At 39.8% G+C, this 22,576-nt stretch overlaps 18 non-coding genes across 18 annotated transcripts; all 18 read left to right on the forward strand.

Moving 5' to 3' along the window:
* Nucleotides 1–374: 374 nt before the first annotated feature.
* LOC142346637 (5S ribosomal RNA) lies at nucleotides 375–493 on the forward strand. The gene has a single exon (XR_012759685.1). It is a non-coding gene; the product is annotated as a 5S ribosomal RNA (ribosomal RNA).
* Nucleotides 494–1,629: 1,136 nt separating this feature from the next.
* LOC142346638 (5S ribosomal RNA) lies at nucleotides 1,630–1,748 on the forward strand. Its single transcript, XR_012759686.1, has one exon. It is a non-coding gene; the product is annotated as a 5S ribosomal RNA (ribosomal RNA).
* A 948-nt stretch (nucleotides 1,749–2,696) lies between these two features.
* LOC142346639 (5S ribosomal RNA) lies at nucleotides 2,697–2,815 on the forward strand. Its single transcript, XR_012759687.1, has one exon. It is a non-coding gene; the product is annotated as a 5S ribosomal RNA (ribosomal RNA).
* A 948-nt stretch (nucleotides 2,816–3,763) lies between these two features.
* Nucleotides 3,764–3,882, forward strand: LOC142346640 (5S ribosomal RNA). The gene has a single exon (XR_012759688.1). It is a non-coding gene; the product is annotated as a 5S ribosomal RNA (ribosomal RNA).
* A 1,137-nt stretch (nucleotides 3,883–5,019) lies between these two features.
* Nucleotides 5,020–5,138, forward strand: LOC142346641 (5S ribosomal RNA). Its single transcript, XR_012759689.1, has one exon. It is a non-coding gene; the product is annotated as a 5S ribosomal RNA (ribosomal RNA).
* A 1,137-nt stretch (nucleotides 5,139–6,275) lies between these two features.
* On the forward strand, nucleotides 6,276–6,394 carry LOC142346642 (5S ribosomal RNA). The gene has a single exon (XR_012759690.1). It is a non-coding gene; the product is annotated as a 5S ribosomal RNA (ribosomal RNA).
* A 1,137-nt stretch (nucleotides 6,395–7,531) lies between these two features.
* On the forward strand, nucleotides 7,532–7,650 carry LOC142346643 (5S ribosomal RNA). The gene has a single exon (XR_012759691.1). It is a non-coding gene; the product is annotated as a 5S ribosomal RNA (ribosomal RNA).
* A 1,032-nt stretch (nucleotides 7,651–8,682) lies between these two features.
* Nucleotides 8,683–8,801, forward strand: LOC142346645 (5S ribosomal RNA). The gene has a single exon (XR_012759693.1). It is a non-coding gene; the product is annotated as a 5S ribosomal RNA (ribosomal RNA).
* Nucleotides 8,802–9,830: 1,029 nt separating this feature from the next.
* Nucleotides 9,831–9,949, forward strand: LOC142346646 (5S ribosomal RNA). The gene has a single exon (XR_012759694.1). It is a non-coding gene; the product is annotated as a 5S ribosomal RNA (ribosomal RNA).
* Nucleotides 9,950–10,978: 1,029 nt separating this feature from the next.
* LOC142346981 (5S ribosomal RNA) lies at nucleotides 10,979–11,097 on the forward strand. The gene has a single exon (XR_012760012.1). It is a non-coding gene; the product is annotated as a 5S ribosomal RNA (ribosomal RNA).
* A 1,138-nt stretch (nucleotides 11,098–12,235) lies between these two features.
* On the forward strand, nucleotides 12,236–12,354 carry LOC142346930 (5S ribosomal RNA). Its single transcript, XR_012759964.1, has one exon. It is a non-coding gene; the product is annotated as a 5S ribosomal RNA (ribosomal RNA).
* A 948-nt stretch (nucleotides 12,355–13,302) lies between these two features.
* On the forward strand, nucleotides 13,303–13,421 carry LOC142346648 (5S ribosomal RNA). The gene has a single exon (XR_012759695.1). It is a non-coding gene; the product is annotated as a 5S ribosomal RNA (ribosomal RNA).
* A 1,325-nt stretch (nucleotides 13,422–14,746) lies between these two features.
* LOC142347106 (5S ribosomal RNA) lies at nucleotides 14,747–14,865 on the forward strand. The gene has a single exon (XR_012760128.1). It is a non-coding gene; the product is annotated as a 5S ribosomal RNA (ribosomal RNA).
* Nucleotides 14,866–16,192: 1,327 nt separating this feature from the next.
* On the forward strand, nucleotides 16,193–16,311 carry LOC142346649 (5S ribosomal RNA). The gene has a single exon (XR_012759696.1). It is a non-coding gene; the product is annotated as a 5S ribosomal RNA (ribosomal RNA).
* A 949-nt stretch (nucleotides 16,312–17,260) lies between these two features.
* LOC142347168 (5S ribosomal RNA) lies at nucleotides 17,261–17,379 on the forward strand. Its single transcript, XR_012760186.1, has one exon. It is a non-coding gene; the product is annotated as a 5S ribosomal RNA (ribosomal RNA).
* A 1,137-nt stretch (nucleotides 17,380–18,516) lies between these two features.
* LOC142347170 (5S ribosomal RNA) lies at nucleotides 18,517–18,635 on the forward strand. The gene has a single exon (XR_012760187.1). It is a non-coding gene; the product is annotated as a 5S ribosomal RNA (ribosomal RNA).
* A 1,514-nt stretch (nucleotides 18,636–20,149) lies between these two features.
* Nucleotides 20,150–20,268, forward strand: LOC142347257 (5S ribosomal RNA). Its single transcript, XR_012760269.1, has one exon. It is a non-coding gene; the product is annotated as a 5S ribosomal RNA (ribosomal RNA).
* Nucleotides 20,269–21,405: 1,137 nt separating this feature from the next.
* On the forward strand, nucleotides 21,406–21,524 carry LOC142347171 (5S ribosomal RNA). Its single transcript, XR_012760188.1, has one exon. It is a non-coding gene; the product is annotated as a 5S ribosomal RNA (ribosomal RNA).
* The last annotated feature ends 1,052 nt before the right edge of the window (nucleotides 21,525–22,576 follow it).

Consider the following 22,576-nt stretch of genomic DNA (forward strand, 5'->3'; position numbering starts at 1 on the left):
AATAAGTTTATCACAACAATTAGGCTGAAAGCAATTGAGCTATGATTTTCCCAAGTACCGGCCTAAACCCACTGAAGTCATGCCTCCGGTTCAATGTCCGGTTGAACAGGTTCCTCGGACCCAATTCATCTCTCCCTTGTTTTGGGGCCGTTCCACTGTATTGTGGAAGGTTGGAAGCAAAAAGTTTGTGCGTTGGTCATAATACACTGTATGGCTACGAATTTCATAAATTATAACACAAACGTGGCTAAAATTGCATGTATTAAGTGACTATTTTGCAAACCGCAAGGCGGCGAGTTAAAGTGATCCTGTATATGAATATAAGACTACAATATAATACTGTTGTATATAAATTCGCCCCCACTTACGCAAATGCCTACGACCATACCATGTTGAATGCACCGGTTCTCGTCCGATCACCGAAGTTAAGCAACATTGGGCCTGGTTAGTACTTGGATGGGTGACCGCTTGGGAACACCAGGTGTTGTAGGCTTTTTCTTTTGAGTATTCAAACCTCATAGATTACTTTTATTCGATATTTACACATTTTAGAGCCTCAAAAAGCCTCGGTGATCGAAAAAGTTAAGCCTCATCGAGCGCGGATACTTTTTTGGAAATTGGTAAAAACTTGTCCAAAATGGTTCGCTGTGCCATTTTTTTTTATTTTATCCCCAACTATGGCTCAAGTGAAGCATGCCCACAAAAATGAGCCAATTCGGACTAAAATTGACGATTTGGTGGCCAAAACAAAGTTCGGTGATCGAAAAAGTTAAGCCTCATCGAGCGCGGATACTTTTTTGGAAATTGGTGAAAACTTGTCCAAAATGGTTCGCTGTGCCAGATTTTTTTTATTTTATCCCCAACTATGGCTCAAGTGGAGCATGCCCACAAAAAATGAGTCATTTCGGACTAAAATTGACGATTTGGTGGCCAAAACTAAGTTCGGTGATCGAAAAAGTTAAGGCTCATCGAGCGCGGATACTTTTTGTAAATGACAATTTCAGCAATAACCATTGCTCCAAACAGACCCCATATACTTGTAAAGGCCATTCTAATAGTTCCCCTGCTTGCGTTTACTGTATATTTGGTATTTGGAACTGTCTCGGAAACATCAATACTAATTGTAAAATTTCCCTTTATTAAACTAACTTTTAAGTTAGTGCAAATCGCTCAGTTCCATTCTTTAGGCTGCACTCCGCTAACGCAGAGTGCATTCAAATATAACTTATCAAATAGAGTTAATACTTACCTATTTAATAAGTTTATCACAACAATTAGGCTAAAAGCAATTGAGCTATGATTTTCCCAAGTACCGGCCTAAACCCACTGAAGTCATGCCTCCGGTTCAATGTCCGGTTGAACAGGTTCCTCGGACCCAATTCATCTCTCCCTTGTTTTGGGGCCGTTCCACTGTATTGTGGAAGGTTGGAAGCAAAAAGTTTGTGCGTTGGTCATAATACACTGTATGGCTACGAATTGCATAAATTATAACACAAACGTGGCTAAAATTGCATGTATTAAGTGACTATTTTGCAAACCGCAAGGCGGCGAGTTAAAGTGATCCTGTATATGAATATAAGACTACAATACAATACTGTTGTATATAAATTCGCCCCCACTTACGCAAATGCCTACGACCATACCATGTTGAATGCACCGGTTCTCGTCCGATCACCGAAGTTAAGCAACATTGGGCCTGGTTAGTACTTGGATGGGTGACCGCTTGGGAACACCAGGTGTTGTAGGCTTTTTCTTTTGAGTATTCAAACCTCATAGAATAATTTTATTCGATATTTACACATTTTAGAGCCTCAAAAAGCCTCGGTAATCGAAAAAGTTAAGCCTCATCGAGCGCGGATACTTTTTTGGAAATTGGTAAAAACTTGTCCAAAATGGTTCGCTGTGCCAGATTTTTTTATTTTATCCCCAACTATGGCTCAAGTGGAGCATGCCAACAAAAGATGAGCCATTTCGGACTAAAATTGACGATTTGGTGGCCAAAACTAAGTTCGGTGATCGAAAAAGTTAAGCCTCATCGAGCGCGGATACTTTTTGTAAATGACAATTTCAGCAATAACCATTGCTCCAAACACACCCCATATACTTGTAAAGGCCATTCTAATAGTTCCCCTGCTTGCGTTTACTGTATATTTGGTATTTGGAACTGTCTCGGAAACATCAATACTAATTGTAAAATTTCCCTTTATTAAACTAACTTTTAAGTTAGTGCAAATCGCTCAGTTCCATTCTTTAGGCTGCACTCCGCTAACGCAGAATGCATTCAAATAGAACTTATCAAATAGAGTTGATACTTACCTATTTAATAAGTTTATCACAACAATTAGGCTAAAAGCAATTGAGCTATGATTTTCCCAAGTACCGGCCTAAACCCACTGAAGTCATGCCTCCGGTTCAATGTCCGGTTGAACAGGTTCCTCGGACCCAAATCATCTCTCCCTTGTTTTGGGGCCGTTCCACTGTATTGTGGAAGGTTGGAAGCAAAAAGTTTGTGCGTTGGTCATAATACACTGTATGGCTACGAATTGCATAAATTATAACACAAACGTGGCTAAAATTGCATGTATTAAGTGACTATTTTGCAAACCGCAAGGCGGCGAGTTAAAGTGATCCTGTATATGAATATAAGACTACAATACAATACTGTTGTATATAAATTCGCCCCCACTTACGCAAATGCCTACGACCATACCATGTTGAATGCACCGGTTCTCGTCCGATCACCGAAGTTAAGCAACATTGGGCCTGGTTAGTACTTGGATGGGTGACCGCTTGGGAACACCAGGTGTTGTAGGCTTTTTCTTTTGAGTATTCAAACCTCATAGAATAATTTTATTCGATATTTACACATTTTAGAGCCTCAAAAAGCCTCGGTAATCGAAAAAGTTAAGCCTCATCGAGCGCGGATACTTTTTTGGAAATTGGTAAAAACTTGTCCAAAATGGTTCGCTGTGCCAGATTTTTTTATTTTATCCCCAACTATGGCTCAAGTGGAGCATGCCAACAAAAGATGAGCCATTTCGGACTAAAATTGACGATTTGGTGGCCAAAACTAAGTTCGGTGATCGAAAAAGTTAAGCCTCATCGAGCGCGGATACTTTTTGTAAATGACAATTTCAGCAATAACCATTGCTCCAAACACACCCCATATACTTGTAAAGGCCATTCTAATAGTTCCCCTGCTTGCGTTTACTGTATATTTGGTATTTGGAACTGTCTCGGAAACATCAATACTAATTGTAAAATTTCCCTTTATTAAACTAACTTTTAAGTTAGTGCAAATCGCTCAGTTCCATTCTTTAGGCTGCACTCCGCTAACGCAGAGTGCATTCAAATAAAACTTATCAAACAGAGTTGATACTTACCTATTTAATAAGTTTATCACAACAATTAGGCTAAAAGCAATTGAGCTATGATTTTCCCAAGTACCGGCCTAAACCCACTGAAGTCATGCCTCCGGTTCAATGTCCGGTTGAACAGGTTCCTCGGACCCAATTCATCTCTCCCTTGTTCTGGGGCCGTTCCACTGTATTTTGGAGGGTTGGAAGCAAAAAGTTTGTGCGTTGGTCATAATACACTGCATGGCTACGAATTGCATAAATTATAACACAAACGTGGCTAAAATTGCATGTATTAAGTGACTATTTTGCAAACCGCAAGGCGGCGAGTTAAAGTGATCCTGTATATGAATATAAGACTACAATACAATACTGTTGTATATAAATTCGCCCCCACTTACGCAAATGCCTACGACCATACCATGTTGAATGCACCGGTTCTCGTCCGATCACCGAAGTTAAGCAACATTGGGCCTGGTTAGTACTTGGATGGGTGACCGCTTGGGAACACCAGGTGTTGTAGGCTTTTTCTTTTGAGTATTCAAACCTCATAGAAAACTTTTATTCGATATTTACACATTTTAGAGCCTCAAAAAGCCTCGGTGATCGAAAAAGTTAAGCCTCATCGAGCGCGGATACTTTTTTGGAAATTGGTAAAAACTTGTCCAAAATGGTTCGCTGTGCCAGTTTTTTTTTATTTTATCCCCAACAATGGCTCAAGTGGACTATGCCCACAAAAAATGAGCCAATTCGGACTAAAATTGACGATTTGGTGGCCAAAACAAAGTTCGGTGATCGAAAAAGTTAAGCCTCATCGAGCGCGGATACTTTTTTGGAAATTGGTGAAAACTTGTCCAAAATGGTTCGCTGTGCCAGATTTTTTTATTTTATCCCCAACTATGGCTCAAGTGGAGAATGCCAACAAAAAATGAGCCATTTCGGACTAAAATTGACGATTTGGTGGCCAAAACTAAGTTCGGTGATCGAAAAGGTTAAGCCTCATCGAGCGCGGATACTTTTTGTAAATGACAATTTCAGCAATAACCATTGCTCCAAACACACCCCATATACTTGTAAAGGCCATTCTAATAGTTCCCCTGCTTGCGTTTACTGTATATTTGGTATTTGGAACTGTCTCGGAAACATCAATACTAATTGTAAAATTTCCCTTTATTAAACTAACTTTTAAGTTAGTGCAAATCGCTCATTTCCATTCTTTAGGCTGCACTCCGCTAACGCAGAGTGCATTCAAATAAAACTTATCAAACAGAGTTGATACTTACCTATTTAATAAGTTTATCACAACAATTAGGCTAAAAGCAATTGAGCTATGATTTTCCCAAGTACCGGCCTAAACCCACTGAAGTCATGCCTCCGGTTCAATGTCCGGTTGAACAGGTTCCTCGGACCCAATTCATATCTCCCTTGTTTTGGGGCCGATCCACTGTATTGTGGAAGGTTGGAAGCAGAAAGTTTGTGCGTTGGTCATAATACACTGTATGGCTACGAATTGCATAAATTATAACACAAACGTGGCTAAAATTGCATGTATTAAGTGACTATTTTGCAAACCGCAAGGCGGCGAGTTAAAGTGATCCTGTATATGAATATAAGACTACAATACAATACTGTTGTATATAAATTCGCCCCCACTTACGCAAATGCCTACGACCATACCATGTTGAATGCACCGGTTCTCGTCCGATCACCGAAGTTAAGCAACATTGGGCCTGGTTAGTACTTGGATGGGTGACCGCTTGGGAACACCAGGTGTTGTAGGCTTTTTCTTTTGAGTATTCAAACCCCATAGAATACTTTTATTCGATATTTACACATTTTAGAGCCTCAAAAAGCCTCGGTGATCGAAAAAGTTAAGCCTCATCGAGCGCGGATACTTTTTTGGAAATTGGTAAAAACTTGTCCAAAATGGTTCGCTGTGCCAGATTTTTTTTATTTTATCCCCAACTATGGCTCAAGTGGAGCATGCCCACAAAAAATGAGCCAATTCGGACTAAAATTGACGATTTGGTGGCCAAAACAAAGTTCGGTGATCGAAAAAGTTAAGCCTCATCGAGCGCGGATACTTTTTTGGAAATTGGTGAAAACTTGTCCAAAATGGTTCGCTGTGCCAGATTTTTTTATTTTATCCCCAACTATGGCTCAGGTGGAGAATGCCAACAAAAAATGAGCCATTTCGGACTAAAATTGACGATTTGGTGGCCAAAACTAAGTTCGGTGATCGAAAAGGTTAAGCCTCATCGAGCGCGGATACTTTTTGTAAATGACAATTTCAGCAATAACCATTGCTCCAAACACACCCCATATACTTGTAAAGGCCATTCTAATAGTTCCCCTGCTTGCGTTTACTGTATATTTGGTATTTGGAACTGTCTCGGAAACATCAATACTAATTGTAAAATTTCCCTTTATTAAACTAACTTTTAAGTTAGTGCAAATCGCTCAGTTCCATTCTTTAGGCTGCACTCCGCTAACGCAGAGTGCATTCAAATAAAACTTATCAAACAGAGTTGATACTTACCTATTTAATAAGTTTATCACAACAATTAGGCTAAAAGCAATTGAGCTATGATTTTCCCAAGTACCGGCCTAAACCCACTGAAGTCATGCCTCCGGTTCAATGTCCGGTTGAACAGGTTCCTCGGACCCAATTCATATCTCCCTTGTTTTGGGGCCGATCCACTGTATTGTGGAAGGTTGGAAGCAAAAAGTTTGTGCGTTGGTCATAATACACTGTATGGCTACGAATTGCATAAATTATAACACAAACGTGGCTAAAATTGCATGTATTAAGTGACTATTTTGCAAACCGCAAGGCGGCGAGTTAAAGTGATCCTGTATATGAATATAAGACTACAATACAATACTGTTGTATATAAATTCGCCCCCACTTACGCAAATGCCTACGACCATACCATGTTGAATGCACCGGTTCTCGTCCGATCACCGAAGTTAAGCAACATTGGGCCTGGTTAGTACTTGGATGGGTGACCGCTTGGGAACACCAGGTGTTGTAGGCTTTTTCTTTTGAGTATTCAAACCCCATAGAATACTTTTATTCGATATTTACACATTTTAGAGCCTCAAAAAGCCTCGGTGATCGAAAAAGTTAAGCCTCATCGAGCGCGGATACTTTTTTGGAAATTGGTAAAAACTTGTCCAAAATGGTTCGCTGTGCCAGTTTTTTTTTATTTTATCCCCAACTATGGCTCAAGTGGAGCATGCCCACAAAAAATGAGCCAATTCGGACTAAAATTGACGATTTGGTGGCCAAAACAAAGTTCGGTGATCGAAAAAGTTAAGCCTCATCGAGCGCGGATACCTTTTTGGAAATTGGTGAAAACTTGTCCAAAATGGTTCGCTGTGCCAGATTTTTTTATTTTATCCCCAACTATGGCTCAAGTGGAGCATGCCCACAAAAAATGAGCCATTTCGGACTAAAATTGACGATTTGGTGGCCAAAACTAAGTTCGGTGATCGAAAAAGTTAAGCCTCATCGAGCGCGGATACTTTTTGTAAATGACAATTTCAGCAATAACCATTGCTCCAAACACACCCCATATACTTGTAAAGGCCATTCTAATAGTTCCCCTGCTTGCGTTTACTGTTTATTTGGTATTTGGAACTGTCTCGGAAACATCAATACTAATTGTAAAATTTCCCTTTATTAAACTAACTTTTAAGTTAGTGCAAATCGCTCAGTTCCATTCTTTAGGCTGCACTCCGCTAACGCAGAGTGCATTCAAATAAAACTTATCAAATAGAGTTGATACCTACCTATTTAATAAGTTTATCACAACAATTAGGCTAAAAGCAATTGAGCTATGATTTTCCCAAGTACCGGCCTAAACCCACTGAAGTCATGCCTCCGGTTCAATGTCCGGTTGAACAGGTTCCTCGGACCCAATTCATCTCTCCCTTGTTTTGGGGCCGTTCCACTGTATTGTGGAAGGTTGGAAGCAAAAAGTTTGTGCGTTGGTCATAATACACTGTATGGCTACGAATTGCATAAATTATAACACAAACGTGGCTAAAATTCAATGTATTAAGTGACTATTTTGCAAACCGCAAGGCGGCGAGTTAAAGTGATCCTGTATATGAATATAAGACTACAATACAATACTGTTGTACATAAATTCGCCCCCACTTACGCAAATGCCTACGACCATACCATGTTGAATGCACCGGTTCTCGTCCGATCACCGAAGTTAAGCAACATTGGGCCTGGTTAGTACTTGGATGGGTGACCGCTTGGGAACACCAGGTGTTGTAGGCTTTTTCTTTTGAGTATTCAAACCTCATAGAATACTTTTATTCGATATTTACACATTTTAGAGCCTCAAAAAGCCTCGGTGATCGAAAAAGTTAAGCCTCATCGAGCGCGGATACTTTTTTGGAAATTGGTAAAAACTTGTCCAAAATGGTTCGCTGTGCCAAATTTTTTTTATTTTATCCCCAACTATGGCTCAAGTGGAGCATGCCCACAAAAAATGAGCAAATTCGGACTAAAATTGACGATTTGGTGGCCAAAACAAAGTTCGATGATCGAAAAAGTTAAGCCTCATCGAGCGCGGATACTTTTTTGGAAATTGGTGAAAATTTGTTCAAAACGGTTCGCTGTGCCAATTTTTTTTATTTTATCCCCAACTATGGCTCAAGTGGAGCATGCCCACAAAAAATGAGCCATTTCGGACTAAAATTGACGATTTGGTGGCCAAAACTAAGTTCGGTGATCGAAAAAGTTAAGACTCATCGAGCGCGGATACTTTTTGTAAATGACAATTTCAGCAATAACCATTGCTCCAAACACACCCCATATACTTGTAAAGGCCATTCTAATAGTTCCCCTGCTTGCTTTTACTGTATATTTGGTATTTGGAACTGTCTCGGAAACATCAATACTAATTGTAAAATTTCCCTTTATTAAACTAACTTTTAAGTTAGTGCAAATCGCTGAGTTCCATTCTTTAGGCTGCACTCCGCTAACGCAGAGTGCATTCAAATAAAACTTATCAAATAGAGTTAATACTTACCTATTTAATAAGTTTATCACAACAATTAGGCTAAAAGCAATTGAGCTATGATTTTCCCAAGTACCGGCCTAAACCCACTGAAGTCATGCCTCCGGTTCAATGTCCATTTGAACAGGTTCCTCGGACCCAATTCATCTCTCCCTTGTTTTGGGGCCGTTCCACTGTATTGTGGAAGGTTGGAAGCAAAAAGTTTGTGAGTTAAAGTGATCCTGTATATGAATATAAGACTACAATACAATACTGTTGTACATAAATTCGCCGCCACTTACGCAAATGCCTACGACCATACCATGTTGAATGCACCGGTTCTCGTCCGATCACCGAAGTTAAGCAACATTGGGCCTGGTTAGTACTTGGATGGGTGACCGCTTGGGAACACCAGGTGTTGTAGGCTTTTTCTTTTGAGTATTCAAACCTCATAGAATACTTTTATTCGATATTTACACATTTTAGAGCCTCAAAAAGCCTCGGTGATCGAAAAAGTTAAGCCTCATCGAGCGCGGATACTTTTTTGGAAATTGGTAAAAACTTGTCCAAAATGGTTCGCTGTGCCAAATTTTTTTATTTTATCCCCAACTATGGCTCAAGTGGAGCATGCCCACAAAAAATGAGCCAATTCGGACTAAAATTGACGATTTGGTGGCCAAAACAAAGTTCGGTGATCGAAAAGTTAAGCCTCATCGAGCGCGGTTACTTTTTTGGAAATTGGTGAAAACTTGTCCAAAATGGTTCGCTGTGCCAGATTTTTTTAATTTATCCCCAACTATGGCTCAAGTGGAGCATGCCCACAAAAAATGAGCCATTTCGGACTAAAATTGACGATTTGGTGGCCAAAACTAAGTTCGGTGATCGAAAAAGTTAAGCCTCATCGAGCGCGGATACTTTTTGTAAATGACAATTTCAGCAATAACCATTGCTCCAAACACACCCCATATACTTGTAAAGGCCATTCTAATAGTTCCCTGCTTGCGTTTACTGTATATTTGGTATTTGGAACTGTCTCTGAAACATCAAAACTAATTGTAAAATTTCCCTTTATTAAACTAACTTTTAAGTTAGTGCAAATCGCTGAGTTCCATTCTTTAGGCTGCACTCCGCTAACGCAGAGTGCATTCAAATAAAACTTATCAAATAGAGTTAATACTTACCTATTTAATAAGTTTATCACAACAATTAGGCTAAAAGCAATTGAGCTATGATTTTCCCAAGTACCGGCCTAAACCCACTGAAGTCATGCCTCCGGTTCAATGTCCATTTGAACAGGTTCCTCGGACCCAATTCATCTCTCCCTTGTTTTGGGGCCGTTCCACTGTATTGTGGAAGGTTGGAAGCAAAAAGTTTGTGAGTTAAAGTGATCCTGTATATGAATATAAGACTACAATACAATACTGTTGTACATAAATTCGCCGCCACTTACGCAAATGCCTACGACCATACCATGTTGAATGCACCGGTTCTCGTCCGATCACCGAAGTTAAGCAACATTGGGCCTGGTTAGTACTTGGATGGGTGACCGCTTGGGAACACCAGGTGTTGTAGGCTTTTTCTTTTGAGTATTCAAACCTCATAGAATACTTTTATTCGATATTTACACATTTTAGAGCCTCAAAAAGCCTCGGTGATCGAAAAAGTTAAGCCTCATCGAGCGCGGATACTTTTTTGGAAATTGGTAAAAACTTGTCCAAAATGGTTCGCTGTGCCAAATTTTTTTATTTTATCCCCAACTATGGCTCAAGTGGAGCATGCCCACAAAAAATGAGCCAATTCGGACTAAAATTGACGATTTGGTGGCCAAAACAAAGTTCGGTGATCGAAAAGTTAAGCCTCATCGAGCGCGGTTACTTTTTTGGAAATTGGTGAAAACTTGTCCAAAATGGTTCGCTGTGCCAGATTTTTTTAATTTATCCCCAACTATGGCTCAAGTGGAGCATGCCCACAAAAAATGAGCCATTTCGGACTAAAATTGACGATTTGGTGGCCAAAACTAAGTTCGGTGATCGAAAAAGTTAAGCCTCATCGAGCGCGGATACTTTTTGTAAATGACAATTTCAGCAATAACCATTGCTCCAAACACACCCCATATACTTGTAAAGGCCATTCTAATAGTTCCCTGCTTGCGTTTACTGTATATTTGGTATTTGGAACTGTCTCTGAAACATCAAAACTAATTGTAAAATTTCCCTTTATTAAACTAACTTTTAAGTTAGTGCAAATCGCTGAGTTCCATTCTTTAGGCTGCACTCCGCTAACGCAGAGTGCATTCAAATAAAACTTATCAAATAGAGTTAATACTTACCTATTTAATAAGTTTATCACAACAATTAGGCTAAAAGCAATTGAGCTATGATTTTCCCAAGTACCGGCCTAAACCCACTGAAGTCATGCCTCCGGTTCAATGTCCATTTGAACAGGTTCCTCGGACCCAATTCATCTCTCCCTTGTTTTGGGGCCGTTCCACTGTATTGTGGAAGGTTGGAAGCAAAAAGTTTGTGAGTTAAAGTGATCCTGTATATGAATATAAGAATACAATACAATACTGTTGTACATAAATTCGCCCCCACTTACGCAAATTCCTACGACCATACCATGTTGAATGCACCGGTTCTCGTCCGATCACCGAAGTTAAGCAACATTGGGCCTGGTTAGTACTTGGATGGGTGACCGCTTGGGAACACCAGGTGTTGTAGGCTTTTTCTTTTGAGTATTCAAACCTCATAGAATACTTTTATTCGATATTTACACATTTTAGAGCCTCAAAAAGCCTCGGTGATCGAAAAAGTTAAGCCTCATCGAGCGCGGATACTTTTTTGGAAATTGGTAAAAACTTGTCCAAAATAGTTCGCTGTGCCAAGTTTTTTTTATTTTATCCCCAACTATGGCTCAATTGGAGCATGCCCACAAAAAATGAGCCAATTCGGACTAAAATTGACGATTTGGTGGCCAAAACAAAGTTCGGTGATCGAAAAAGTTAAGCCTCATCGAGCGCGGTTATTTTTTTGGAAATTGGTGAAAACTTGTCCAAAATGGTTCGCTGTGCCAGATTTTTTTTAATTTATCCCCAATTATGGCTCAAGTGGAGCATGCCCACAAAAAATGAGCCATTTCGGACTAAAATTGACGATTTGGTGGCCAAAACTAAGTTCGGTGATCGAAAAAGTTAAGACTCATCGAGCGCGGATACTTTTTGTAAATGACAATTTCAGCAATAACCATTGCTCCAAACACACCCCATATACTTGTAAAAGCCATTCTAATAGTTCCCCTGCTTGCGTTTACTGTATATTTGGTATTTGGAACTGTCTCGGAAACATCAATACTAATTGTAAAATTTCCCTTTATTAAACTAACTTTTAAGTTAGTGCAAATCGCTCAGTTCCATTCTTTCGGCTGCACTCCGCTAACGCAGAGTGCATTCAAATAAAACTTATCAAATAGAGTTGATACTTACCTATTTAATAAGTTTATCACAACAATTAGGCTAAAAGCAATTGATCTATGATTTTCCCAAGTACCGGCCTAAACCCACTGAAGTCATGCCTCCGGTTCAATGTCCGGTTGAACAGGTTCCTGGGACCCAATTCATCTCTCCCTTGTTTTGGGGCCGTTCCACTGTATTGTGGAAGGTTGGAAGCAAAAAGTTTGTGCGTTGGTCATAATACACTGTATGGCTACGAATTGCATAAATTATAACACAAACGTGGCTAAAATTGCATGTATTAAGTGACTATTTTGCAAACCGCAAGGCGGCGAGTTAAAGTGATCCTGTATATGAATATAAGACTACAATACAATACTGTTGTATATAAATTCGCCCCCACTTACGCAAATGCCTACGACCATACCATGTTGAATGCACCGGTTCTCGTCCGATCACCGAAGTTAAGCAGCATTGGGCCTGGTTAGTACTTGGATGGGTGACCGCTTGGGAACACCAGGTGTTGTAGGCTTTTTCTTTTGAGTATTCAAACCTCATAGAATACTTTTATTCGATATTTACACATTTTAGAGCCTCAAAAAGCCTCGGTGATCGAAAAAGTTAAGCCTCATCGAGCGCGGATACTTTTTTGGAAATTGGTAAAATTTTGTCCAAAATGGATCGCTGTGCCAGATTTTTTTATTTTATCCCCAACTATGGCTCAAGTGGAGCATGCCCACAAAAATTGAGCCAATTCGGACTAAAATTGACGATTTGGTGGCCAAAACTAAGTTCGGTGATCGAAAAAGTTAAGCCTCATCGAGCGCGGATACTTTTTGTAAATGACAATTTCAGCAATAACCATTGCTCCAAACACACCCCATATACTTGTAAAGGCCATTCTAATAGTTCCCCTGCTTGCGTTTACTGTTTATTTGGTATTTGGAACTGTCTCGGAAACATCAATACTAATTGTAAAATTTCCCTTTATTAAACTAACTTTTAAGTTAGTGCAAATCGCTCAGTTCCATTCTTTAGGCTGCACTCCGCTAACGCAGAGTGCATTCAAATAAAACTTATCAAATAGAGTTGATACTTATCTATTTAATAAGTTTATCACAACAATTAGGCTAAAAGCAATTGAGCTATGATTTTCCAAAGTACCGGCCTAAACCCACTGAAGTCATGCCTCCGGTTCAATGTCCGGTTGAACAGGTTCCTCGGACCCAATTCATCTCTCCCTTGTTTTGGGGCCGTTCCACTGTATTGTGGAAGGTTGGAAGCAAAAAGTTTGTGCGTTGGTCATAATACACTGTATGGCTACGAATTGCATAAATTATAAAACAAACGTGGCTAAAATTCAATGTATTAAGTGACTATTTTGCAAACCGCAAGGCGGCGAGTTAAAGTGATCCTGTATATGAATATAAGACTACAATACAATACTGTTGTATATAAATTCGCCCCCACTTACGCAAGTGCCTACGACCATACCATGTTGAATGCACCGGTTCTCGTCCGATCACCGAAGTTAAGCAACATTGGGCCTGGTTAGTACTTGGATGGGTGACCGCTTGGGAACACCAGGTGTTGTAGGCTTTTTCTTTTGAGTATTCAAACCTCATAGAACACTTTTATTCGATATTTACACATTTTAGAGCCTCAAAAAGCCTCGGTGATCGAAAAAGTTAAGCCTCATCGAGCGCGGATATTTTTTTGAAATTGGTAAAAACTTGTCCAAAATGGTTCGCTGTGCCACATTTTTTTTATTTTATCCCCAACTATGGCTCAAGTGGAGCATGCCCACAAAAAATGAGCCAATTCGGACTAAAATTGACGATTTGGTGACCAAAACAAAGTTCGGTGATCGAAAAAGTTAAGCCTCATCGAGCGCGGATACTTTTTTGGAAATCGGTAAAAACTTGTCCAAAATGGTTCGCTGTGCCACATTTTTTTTATTTTATCCCCAACTATGGCTCAAGTGGAGCATGCCCACAAAAAATGAGCCAATTCGGACTAAAATTGACGATTTGGTGGCCAAAACAAAGTTCGGTGATCGAAAAAGTTAAGCCGCATCGAGCGCGGATACTTTTTTGGAAATTGGTAAAAACTTGTCCAAAATGGATCGCTGTGCCAGATTTTTTTATTTTATCCCCAACTATGGCTCAAGTGGAGCATGCCCACAAAAATTGAGCCAATTCGGACTAAAATTGACGATTTGGTGGCCAAAACTAAGTTCGGTGATCGAAAAAGTTAAGCCTCATCGAGCGCGGATACTTTTTGTAAATGACAATTTCAGCAATAACCATTGCTCCAAACACACCCCATATACTTGTAAAGGCCATTCTAATAGTTCCCCTGCTTGCGTTTACTGTTTATTTGGTATTTGGAACTGTCTCGGAAACATCAATACTAATTGTAAAATTTCCCTTTATTAAACTAACTTTTAAGTTAGTGCAAATCGCTCAGTTCCATTCTTTAGGCTGCACTCCGCTAACGCAGAGTGCATTCAAATAAAACTTATCAATTAGAGTTGATACTTATCTATTTAATAAGTTTATCACAACAATTAGGCTAAAAGCAATTGAGCTATGATTTTCCAAAGTACCGGCCTAAACCCACTGAAGTCATGCCTCCGGTTCAATGTCCGGTTGAACAGGTTCCTCGGACCCAATTCATCTCTCCCTTGTTTTGGGGCCATTCCACTGTATTGTGGAAGGTTGGAAGCAAAAAGTTTGTGCGTTGGTCATAATACACTGTATGGCTACGAATTGCATAAATTATAACACAAACGTGGCTAAAATTCAATGTATTAAGTGACTATTTTGCAAACCGCAAGGCGGCGAGTTAAAGTGATCCTGTATATGAATATAAGACTACAATACAATACTGTTGTATATAAATTCGCCCCCACTTACGCAAATGCCTACGACCATACCATGTTGAATGCACCGGTTCTCGTCCGATCACAGAAGTTAAGCAACATTGGGCCTGGTTAGTACTTGGATGGGTGACCGCTTGGGAACACCAGGTGTTGTAGGCTTTTTCTTTTGAGTATTCAAACCTCATAGAACACTTTTATTCGATATTTACACATTTTAGAGCCTCAAAAAGCCTCGGTGATCGAAAAAGTTAAGCCTCATCGAGCGCGGATATTTTTTTGAAATTGGTAAAAACTTGTCCAAAATGGTTCGCTGTGCCACATTTTTTTTTTATTTTATCCCCAACTATGGCTCAAGTGGAGCATACCCACAAAAAATGAGCCAATTCGGACTAAAATTGACGATTTGGTGACCAAAACAAGGTTCGGTGATCGAAAAAGTTAAGCCTCATCGAGCGCGGATACTTTTTTGGAAATCGGTAAAAACTTGTCCAAAATGGTTCGCTGTGCCACTTTTTTTTTATTTTAACCCCAACTATGGCTCAAGTGGAGCATGCCCACAAAAAATGAGCCAATTCGGACTAAAATTGACGATTTGGTGGCCAAAACAAAGTTCGGTGATCGAAAAAGTTAAGCCGCATCGAGCGCGGATACTTTTTTGGAAGTTGGTGAAAACTTGTCCAAAAAGGTTCGCTGTGCCAGATTTTTTTATTTTACCCCTAACTATGGCTCAAGTGGAGCATGCCCACAAAAAATGAGCCATTTCGGACTAAAATTGACGATTTGGTGGCCAAAACTAAGTTCGGTGATCGAAAAAGTTAAGCCTCATCGAGCGCGGATACTTTTTGTAAATGACAATTTCAGCAATAACCATTGCTCCAAACACACCCCATATACTTGTAAAGGCCATTCTAATAGTTCCCCTGCTTGCGTTTACTGTATATTTGGTATTTGGAACTGTCTCGGAAACATCAATACTAATTGTAAAATTTCCCTTTATTAAACTAACTTTTAAGTTAGTGCAAATCGCTGAGTTCCATTCTTTAGGCTGCACTCCGCTAACGCAGAGTGCATTCAAATAAAACTTATCAAATAGAGTTAATACTTACCTATTTAATAAGTTTATCACAACAATTAGGCTAAAAGCAATTGAGCTATGATTTTCCCAAGTACCGGCCTAAACCCACTGAAGTCATGCCTCCGGTTCAATGTCCGGTTGAACAGGTTCCTCGGACCCAATTCATCTCTCCCTTGTTTTGGGGCCGTTCCACTGTATTGTGGAAGGTTGGAAGCAAAAAGTTTGTGCGTTGGTCATTATACACTGTATGGCTACGAATTGCATAAATTATAACACAAACGTGGCTAAAATTCAATGTATTAAGTGACTATTTTGCAAACCGCAAGGCGGCGAGTTAAAGTGATCATGTATATGAATATAAGACTACAATACAATACTGTTGTATATAAATTCGCCCCCACTTACGCAAATGCCTACGACCATACCATGTTGAATGCACCGGTTCTCGTCCGATCACCGAAGTTAAGCAACATTGGGCCTGGTTAGTACTTGGATGGGTGACCGCTTGGGAACACCAGGTGTTGTAGGCTTTTTATTTCGAGAATTCAAACCTCATAGAACACTTTTATTTGATATATACACATTTTAGAGCCTCAAAAAGCCTCGGTGATCGAAAAAGTTAAGCCTCATCGAGCGCGGATACTTTTTTGGAAATTGGTGAAAACTTGTCGAAAATGGTTCGCTGCGCCAGATTTTTTTATTTTATCCCCAACTATGGCTCAAGTGGAGCATGCCCACAAAAAATGAGCCATTTCGGACTAAATTGACGATTTGGTGGCCAAAACTAAGTTCGGTGATCGAAAAAGTTAAGCCTCATCGAGCGCGGATACTTTTTGTAAATGACAATTTCAGCAATAACCATTGCTCCAAACACACCCCATATACTTGTAAAGGCCATTCTAATAGTTCCCCTGCTTGCGTTTACTGTATATTTGGTATTTGGAACTGTCTCGGAAACATCAATACTAATTGTAAAATTTCCCTTTATTAAACTAACTTTTAAGTTAGTGCAAATCGCTCAGTTGCATTCTTTAGGCTGCACTCCGCTAACGCAGAGTTTATTCAAATAAAACTTATCAAAGAGAGTTGATACTTACCTATTTAATAAGTTTATCACAACAATTAGGCTAAAAGCAATTGAGCTATGATTTTCCCAAGTACCGGCCTAAACCCACTGAAGTCATGCCTCCGGTTCAATGTCCGGTTGAACAGGTTCCTCGGACCCAATTCATCTCTCCCTTGTTTTGGGGCCGTTCCACTGTATTGTGGAAGGTTGGAAGCAAAAAGTTTTTGTGCGTTGGTCATAATACACTGTATGGCTACGAATTGCATAAATTATAACACAAACGTGGCTAAAATTGCATGTATTAAGTGACTATTTTGCAAACCGCAAGGCGGCGAGTTAAAGTGATCCTGTATATGAATATAAGACTACAATACAATACTGTTGTATATAAATTCGCTCCCACTTACGCAAATGCCTACGACCATACCATGTTGAATGCACCGGTTCTCGTCCGATCACCGAAGTTAAGCAACATTGGGCCTGGTTAGTACTTGGATGGGTGACCGCTTGAGAACACCAGTTGTTGTAGGCTTTTTCTTTTGAGTATTCAAACCTCATAGAATACTTTTATTCGATATTTACACATTTTAGAGCCTCAAAAAGCCTCGGTGATCGAAAAAGTTAAGCCTCATCGAGCGCGGATACTTTTTTGGAAATTGGTAAAAACTTGTCCAAAATGGTTCGCTGTGCCAGATTTTTTTTATTTTATCCCCAACTATGGCTCAAGTGGAGCATGCCAACAAAAAATGAGCCATTTCGGACTAAAATTGACGATTTGGTGGCCAAAACAATGTTCGGTGATCGAAAAAGTTAAGCCTCATCGAGCGCGGATACTTTTTTGGAAAATGGTGAAAACTTGTCCAAAATGGTTCGCTGTGCCAGATTTTTTTATTTTATCCCCAACTATGGCTCAAGGGGAGCATGCCCACAAAAAATGAGCCATTTCGGACTAAAATTGACGATTTGGTGGCCAAAACTAAGTTCGGTGATCGAAAAAGTTAAGCCTCATCGAGCGCGGATACTTTTTGTAAATGACAATTTCAGCATTAACCATTGCTCCAAACACACCCCATTTACTTGTAAAGGCCATTCTAATAGTTCCCCTGCTTGCGTTTACTGTATATTTGGTATTTGGAACTGTCTCGGAAACATCAATACTAATTGTAAAATTTCCCTTTATTAAACTAACTTTTAAGTTAGTGCAAATCGCTCAGTTCCATTCTTTAGGCTGCACTCCGCTAACGCAGAGTGCATTCAAATAAAACTTATCAAATAGAGTTAATACTTACCTATTTAATAAGTTTATCACAACAATTAGGCTAAAAGCAATTGATCTATGATTTTCCCAAGTACCGGCCTAAACCCACTGAAGTCATGCCTCCGGTTCAATGTCCGGTTGAACAGGTTCCTCGGACCCAATTCATCTCTCCCTTGTTTTGGGGCCGTTCCACTGTATTGTGGAAGGTTGGAAGCAAAAAGTTTGTGCGTTGGTCATAATACACTGTATGGCTACGAATTGCATAAATTATAACACAAACGTGGCTAAAATTGCATGTATTAAGTGACTATTTTGCAAACCGCAAGGCGGCGAGTTAAAGTGATCCTGTATATGAATATAAGACTACAATACAATACTGTTGTATATAAATTCGCTCCCACTTACGCAAATGCCTACGACCATACCATGTTGAATGCACCGGTTCTCGTCCGATCACCGAAGTTAAGCAACATTGGGCCTGGTTAGTACTTGGATGGGTGACCGCTTGAGAACACCAGTTGTTGTAGGCTTTTTCTTTTGAGTATTCAAACCTCATAGAATACTTTTATTCGATATTTACACATTTTAGAGCCTCAAAAAGCCTCGGTGATCGAAAAAGTTAAGCCTCATCGAGCGCGGATACTTTTTTGGAAATTGGTAAAAACTTGTCCAAAATGGTTCGCTGTGCCAGATTTTTTTTATTTTATCCCCAACTATGGCTCAAGTGGAGCATGCCCACAAAAAATGAGCCAATTCGGACTAAAATTGAAGATTTGGTGGCCAAAACAAAGTTCGGTGGTCGAAAAAGTTAAGCCTCATCGAGCGCGGATACTTTTTTGGAAATTGGTGAAAACTTGTCCAAAATGGTTCGCTGTGCCAGATTTTTTTATTTTATCCCCAACTTTGGCTCAAGTGGAGCATGCCAACAAAAAATGAGCCATTTCGGACTAAAATTGACGATTTGGTGGCCAAAACTAAGTTCGGTGATCGAAAAAGTTAAGCCTCATCGAGCGCGGATACTTTTTTGGAAATTGGTGAAAACTTGTCCAAAATGGTTCACTGTGCCAGATTTTTTTTATTTTATCCCCAACTATGGCTCAAGTGGAGCCTGCCCACAAAAAATGAGCCAACTCGGACTAAAATTGACGATTTGGTGGCCAAAACAAAGTTCGGTGATCGAAAAAGTTAAGCCTCATCGAGCGCGGATACTTTTTTGGAAATTGGTGAAAACTTGTCCAAAATGGTTCGCTGTGCCAGATTTTTTTATTTTATCCCCAACTATGGCTCAAGGGGAGCATGCCCACAAAAAATGAGCCATTTCGGACTAAAATTGACGATTTGGTGGCCAAAACTAAGTTCGGTGATCGAAAAAGTTAAGCCTCATCGAGCGCGGATACTTTTTGTAAATGACAATTTCAGCATTAACCATTGCTCCAAACACACCCCATTTACTTGTAAAGGCCATTCTAATAGTTCCCCTGCTTGCGTTTACTGTATATTTGGTATTTGGAACTGTCTCGGAAACATCAATACTAATTGTAAAACTTCCCTTTATTAAACTAACTTTTAAGTTTGTGCAAATCGCTCAGTTCCATTCTTTAGGCTGCACTCCGCTAACGCAGAGTGCATTCAAATAAAACTTATCAAATAGAGTTGATACTTACCTATTTAATAAGTTTATCACAACAATTAGGCTAAAAGCAATTGATCTATGATTTTCCCAAGTACCGGCCTAAACCCACTGAAGTCATGCCTCCGGTTCAATGTCCGGTTGAACAGGTTCCTCGGACCCAATTCATCTCTCCCTTGTTTTGGGGCCGTTCCACTGTATTGTGGAAGGTTGGAAGCAAAAAGTTTGTGCGTTGGTCATAATACACTGTATGGCTACGAATTGCATAAATTATAACACAAACGTGGCTAAAATTGCATGTATTAAGTGACTATTTTGCAAACCGCAAGGCGGCGCGTTAAAGTGATCCTGTATATGAATATAAGACTACAATACAATACTGTTGTATATAAATTCGCTCCCACTTACGCAAATGCCTACGACCATACCATGTTGAATGCACCGGTTCTCGTCCGATCACCGAAGTTAAGCAACATTGGGCCTGGTTAGTACTTGGATGGGCGACCGCTTGAGAACAGCAGTTGTTGTAGGCTTTTTCTTTTGAGTATTCAAACCTCATAGAATACTTTTATTCGGTATTTACACATTTTAGAGCCTCAAAAAGCCTCGGTGATCGAAAAAGTTAAGCCTCATCGAGCGCGGATACTTTTTTGGAAATTGGTGAAAACTTGTCCAAAATGTTTCGCTGTGCCAGATTTTTTTTATTTTATCACCAACTATGGCTCAAGTGGAGCATGCCCACAAAAAATGAGCCAATTCGGACAAACATTGACGATTTGGTGGCCAAAACAAAGTTCGGTGATCGAAAAAGTTAAGCCTCATCGAGCGCGGATACTTTTTTGGAAATTGGTGAAAACTTGTCCAAAATGGTTCGCTGTGCCAGATTTTTTTATTTTACCCCCAACTATGGCTCAAGTGGAGCATGCCAACAAAAAATGAGCCATGTCGGACTAAAATTGACGATTTGGTGGCCAAAACTAAGTTCGGTGATCGAAAAAGTTAAGCCTCATCGAGCGCGGATACTTTTTGTAAATGACAATTTCAGCATTAACCATTGCTCCAAACACACCCCATATACTTGTAAAGGCCATTCTAATAGTTCCCCTGCTTGCGTTTACTGTGTATTTGGTATTTGGAACTGTCTCGGAAACATCAATACTAATTGTAAAATTTCCCTTTATTAAACTAACTTTTAAGTTTGTGCAAATCGCTCAGTTCCATTCTTTAGGCTGCACTCCGCTAACGCAGAGTGCATTCAAATAAAACTTATCAAATAGAGTTGATACTTACCTATTTAATAAGTTTATCACAACAATTAGGCTAAAAGCAATTGATCTATGATTTTCCCAAGTACCGGCCTAAACCCACTGAAGTCATGCCTCCGGTTCAATGTCCGGTTGAACAGGTTCCTCGAACCCAATTCATCTCTCCCTTGTTTTGGGGCCGTTCCACTGTATTGTGGAAGGTTGGAAGCAAAAAGTTTGTGCGTTGCTCATAATACACTGTATGGCTACGAATTGCATAAATTATAACACAAACGTGGCTAAAATTGCATGTATTAAGTGACTATTTTGCAAACCGCAAGGCGGCGAGTTAAAGTGATCCTGTATATGAATATAAGACTACAATACAATACTGTTGTATATAAATTCGCTCCCACTTACGCAAATGCCTACGACCATACCATGTTGAATGCACCGGTTCTCGTCCGATCACCGAAGTTAAGCAACATTGGGCCTGGTTAGTACTTGGATGGGTGACCGCTTGAGAACACCAGTTGTTGTAGGCTTTTTCTTTTGAGTATTCAAACCTCATAGAATACTTTTATTCGATATTTACACATTTTAGAGCCTCAAAAAGCCTCGGTGATCGAAAAAGTTAAGCCTCATCGAGCGCGGATACTTTTTTGGAAATTGGTGAAAACTTGTCCAAAATGGTTCGCTGTGCCAGATTTTTTTTTAATTTATCCCCAACTATGGCTCAAGTGGAGCATGCCCACAAAAAATGAGCCAATTCGGACAAACATTGACGATTTGGTGGCCAAAACAAAGTTCGGTGATCGAAAAAGTTAAGCCTCATCGAGCGCGGATACTTTTTTGGAAATTGGTGAAAACTTGTCCAAAATGGTTCGCTGTGCCAGATTTTTTTATTTTACCCCCAACTATGGCTCAAGTGGAGCATGCCAACAAAAAATGAGCCATTTCGGACTAAAATTGACGATTTGGTGGCCAAAACTAAGTTCGGTGATCGAAAAAGTTAAGCCTCATCGAGCGCGGATACTTTTTGTAAATGACAATTTCAGCATTAACCATTGCTCCAAACACACCCCATATACTTGTAAAGGCCATTCTAATAGTTCCCCTGCTTGCGTTTACTGTGTATTTGGTATTTGGAACTGTCTCGGAAACATCAATACTAATTGTAAAATTTCCCTTTATTAAACTAACCTTTAAGTTAGTGCAAATCGCTGAGTTCCACTCTTTAGGCTGCACTCCGCTAACGCAGAGTGATTTCAAATAAAACTTATCAAATAGAGTTGATACTTACCTATTTATTAAGTTTATCACAACAATTAGGCTAAAAGCTATTGAGCTATGATTTTCCCAAGTACCGGCCTAAACCCACTGAAGTCATGCCTCCGGTTCAATGTCCGGTTGAACAGGTTCCTCGGACCCAATTCATCTCTCCCTTGTTTTGGGGCCGTTCCACTGTATTGTGGAAGGTTGGAAGCAAAAAGTTTGTGCGTTGGTCATAATACACTGTATGGCTACGAATTGCATAAATTATAACACAAACGTGGCTAAAATTGCATGTATTAAGTGACTATTTTGCAAACCGCAA

Source organism: Convolutriloba macropyga, chromosome 9 (genome assembly GCF_964194025.1).
Source record: "Convolutriloba macropyga chromosome 9, txConMacr16.3, whole genome shotgun sequence".
Lineage (NCBI taxonomy): Eukaryota > Metazoa > Xenacoelomorpha > Acoela > Convolutidae > Convolutriloba > Convolutriloba macropyga.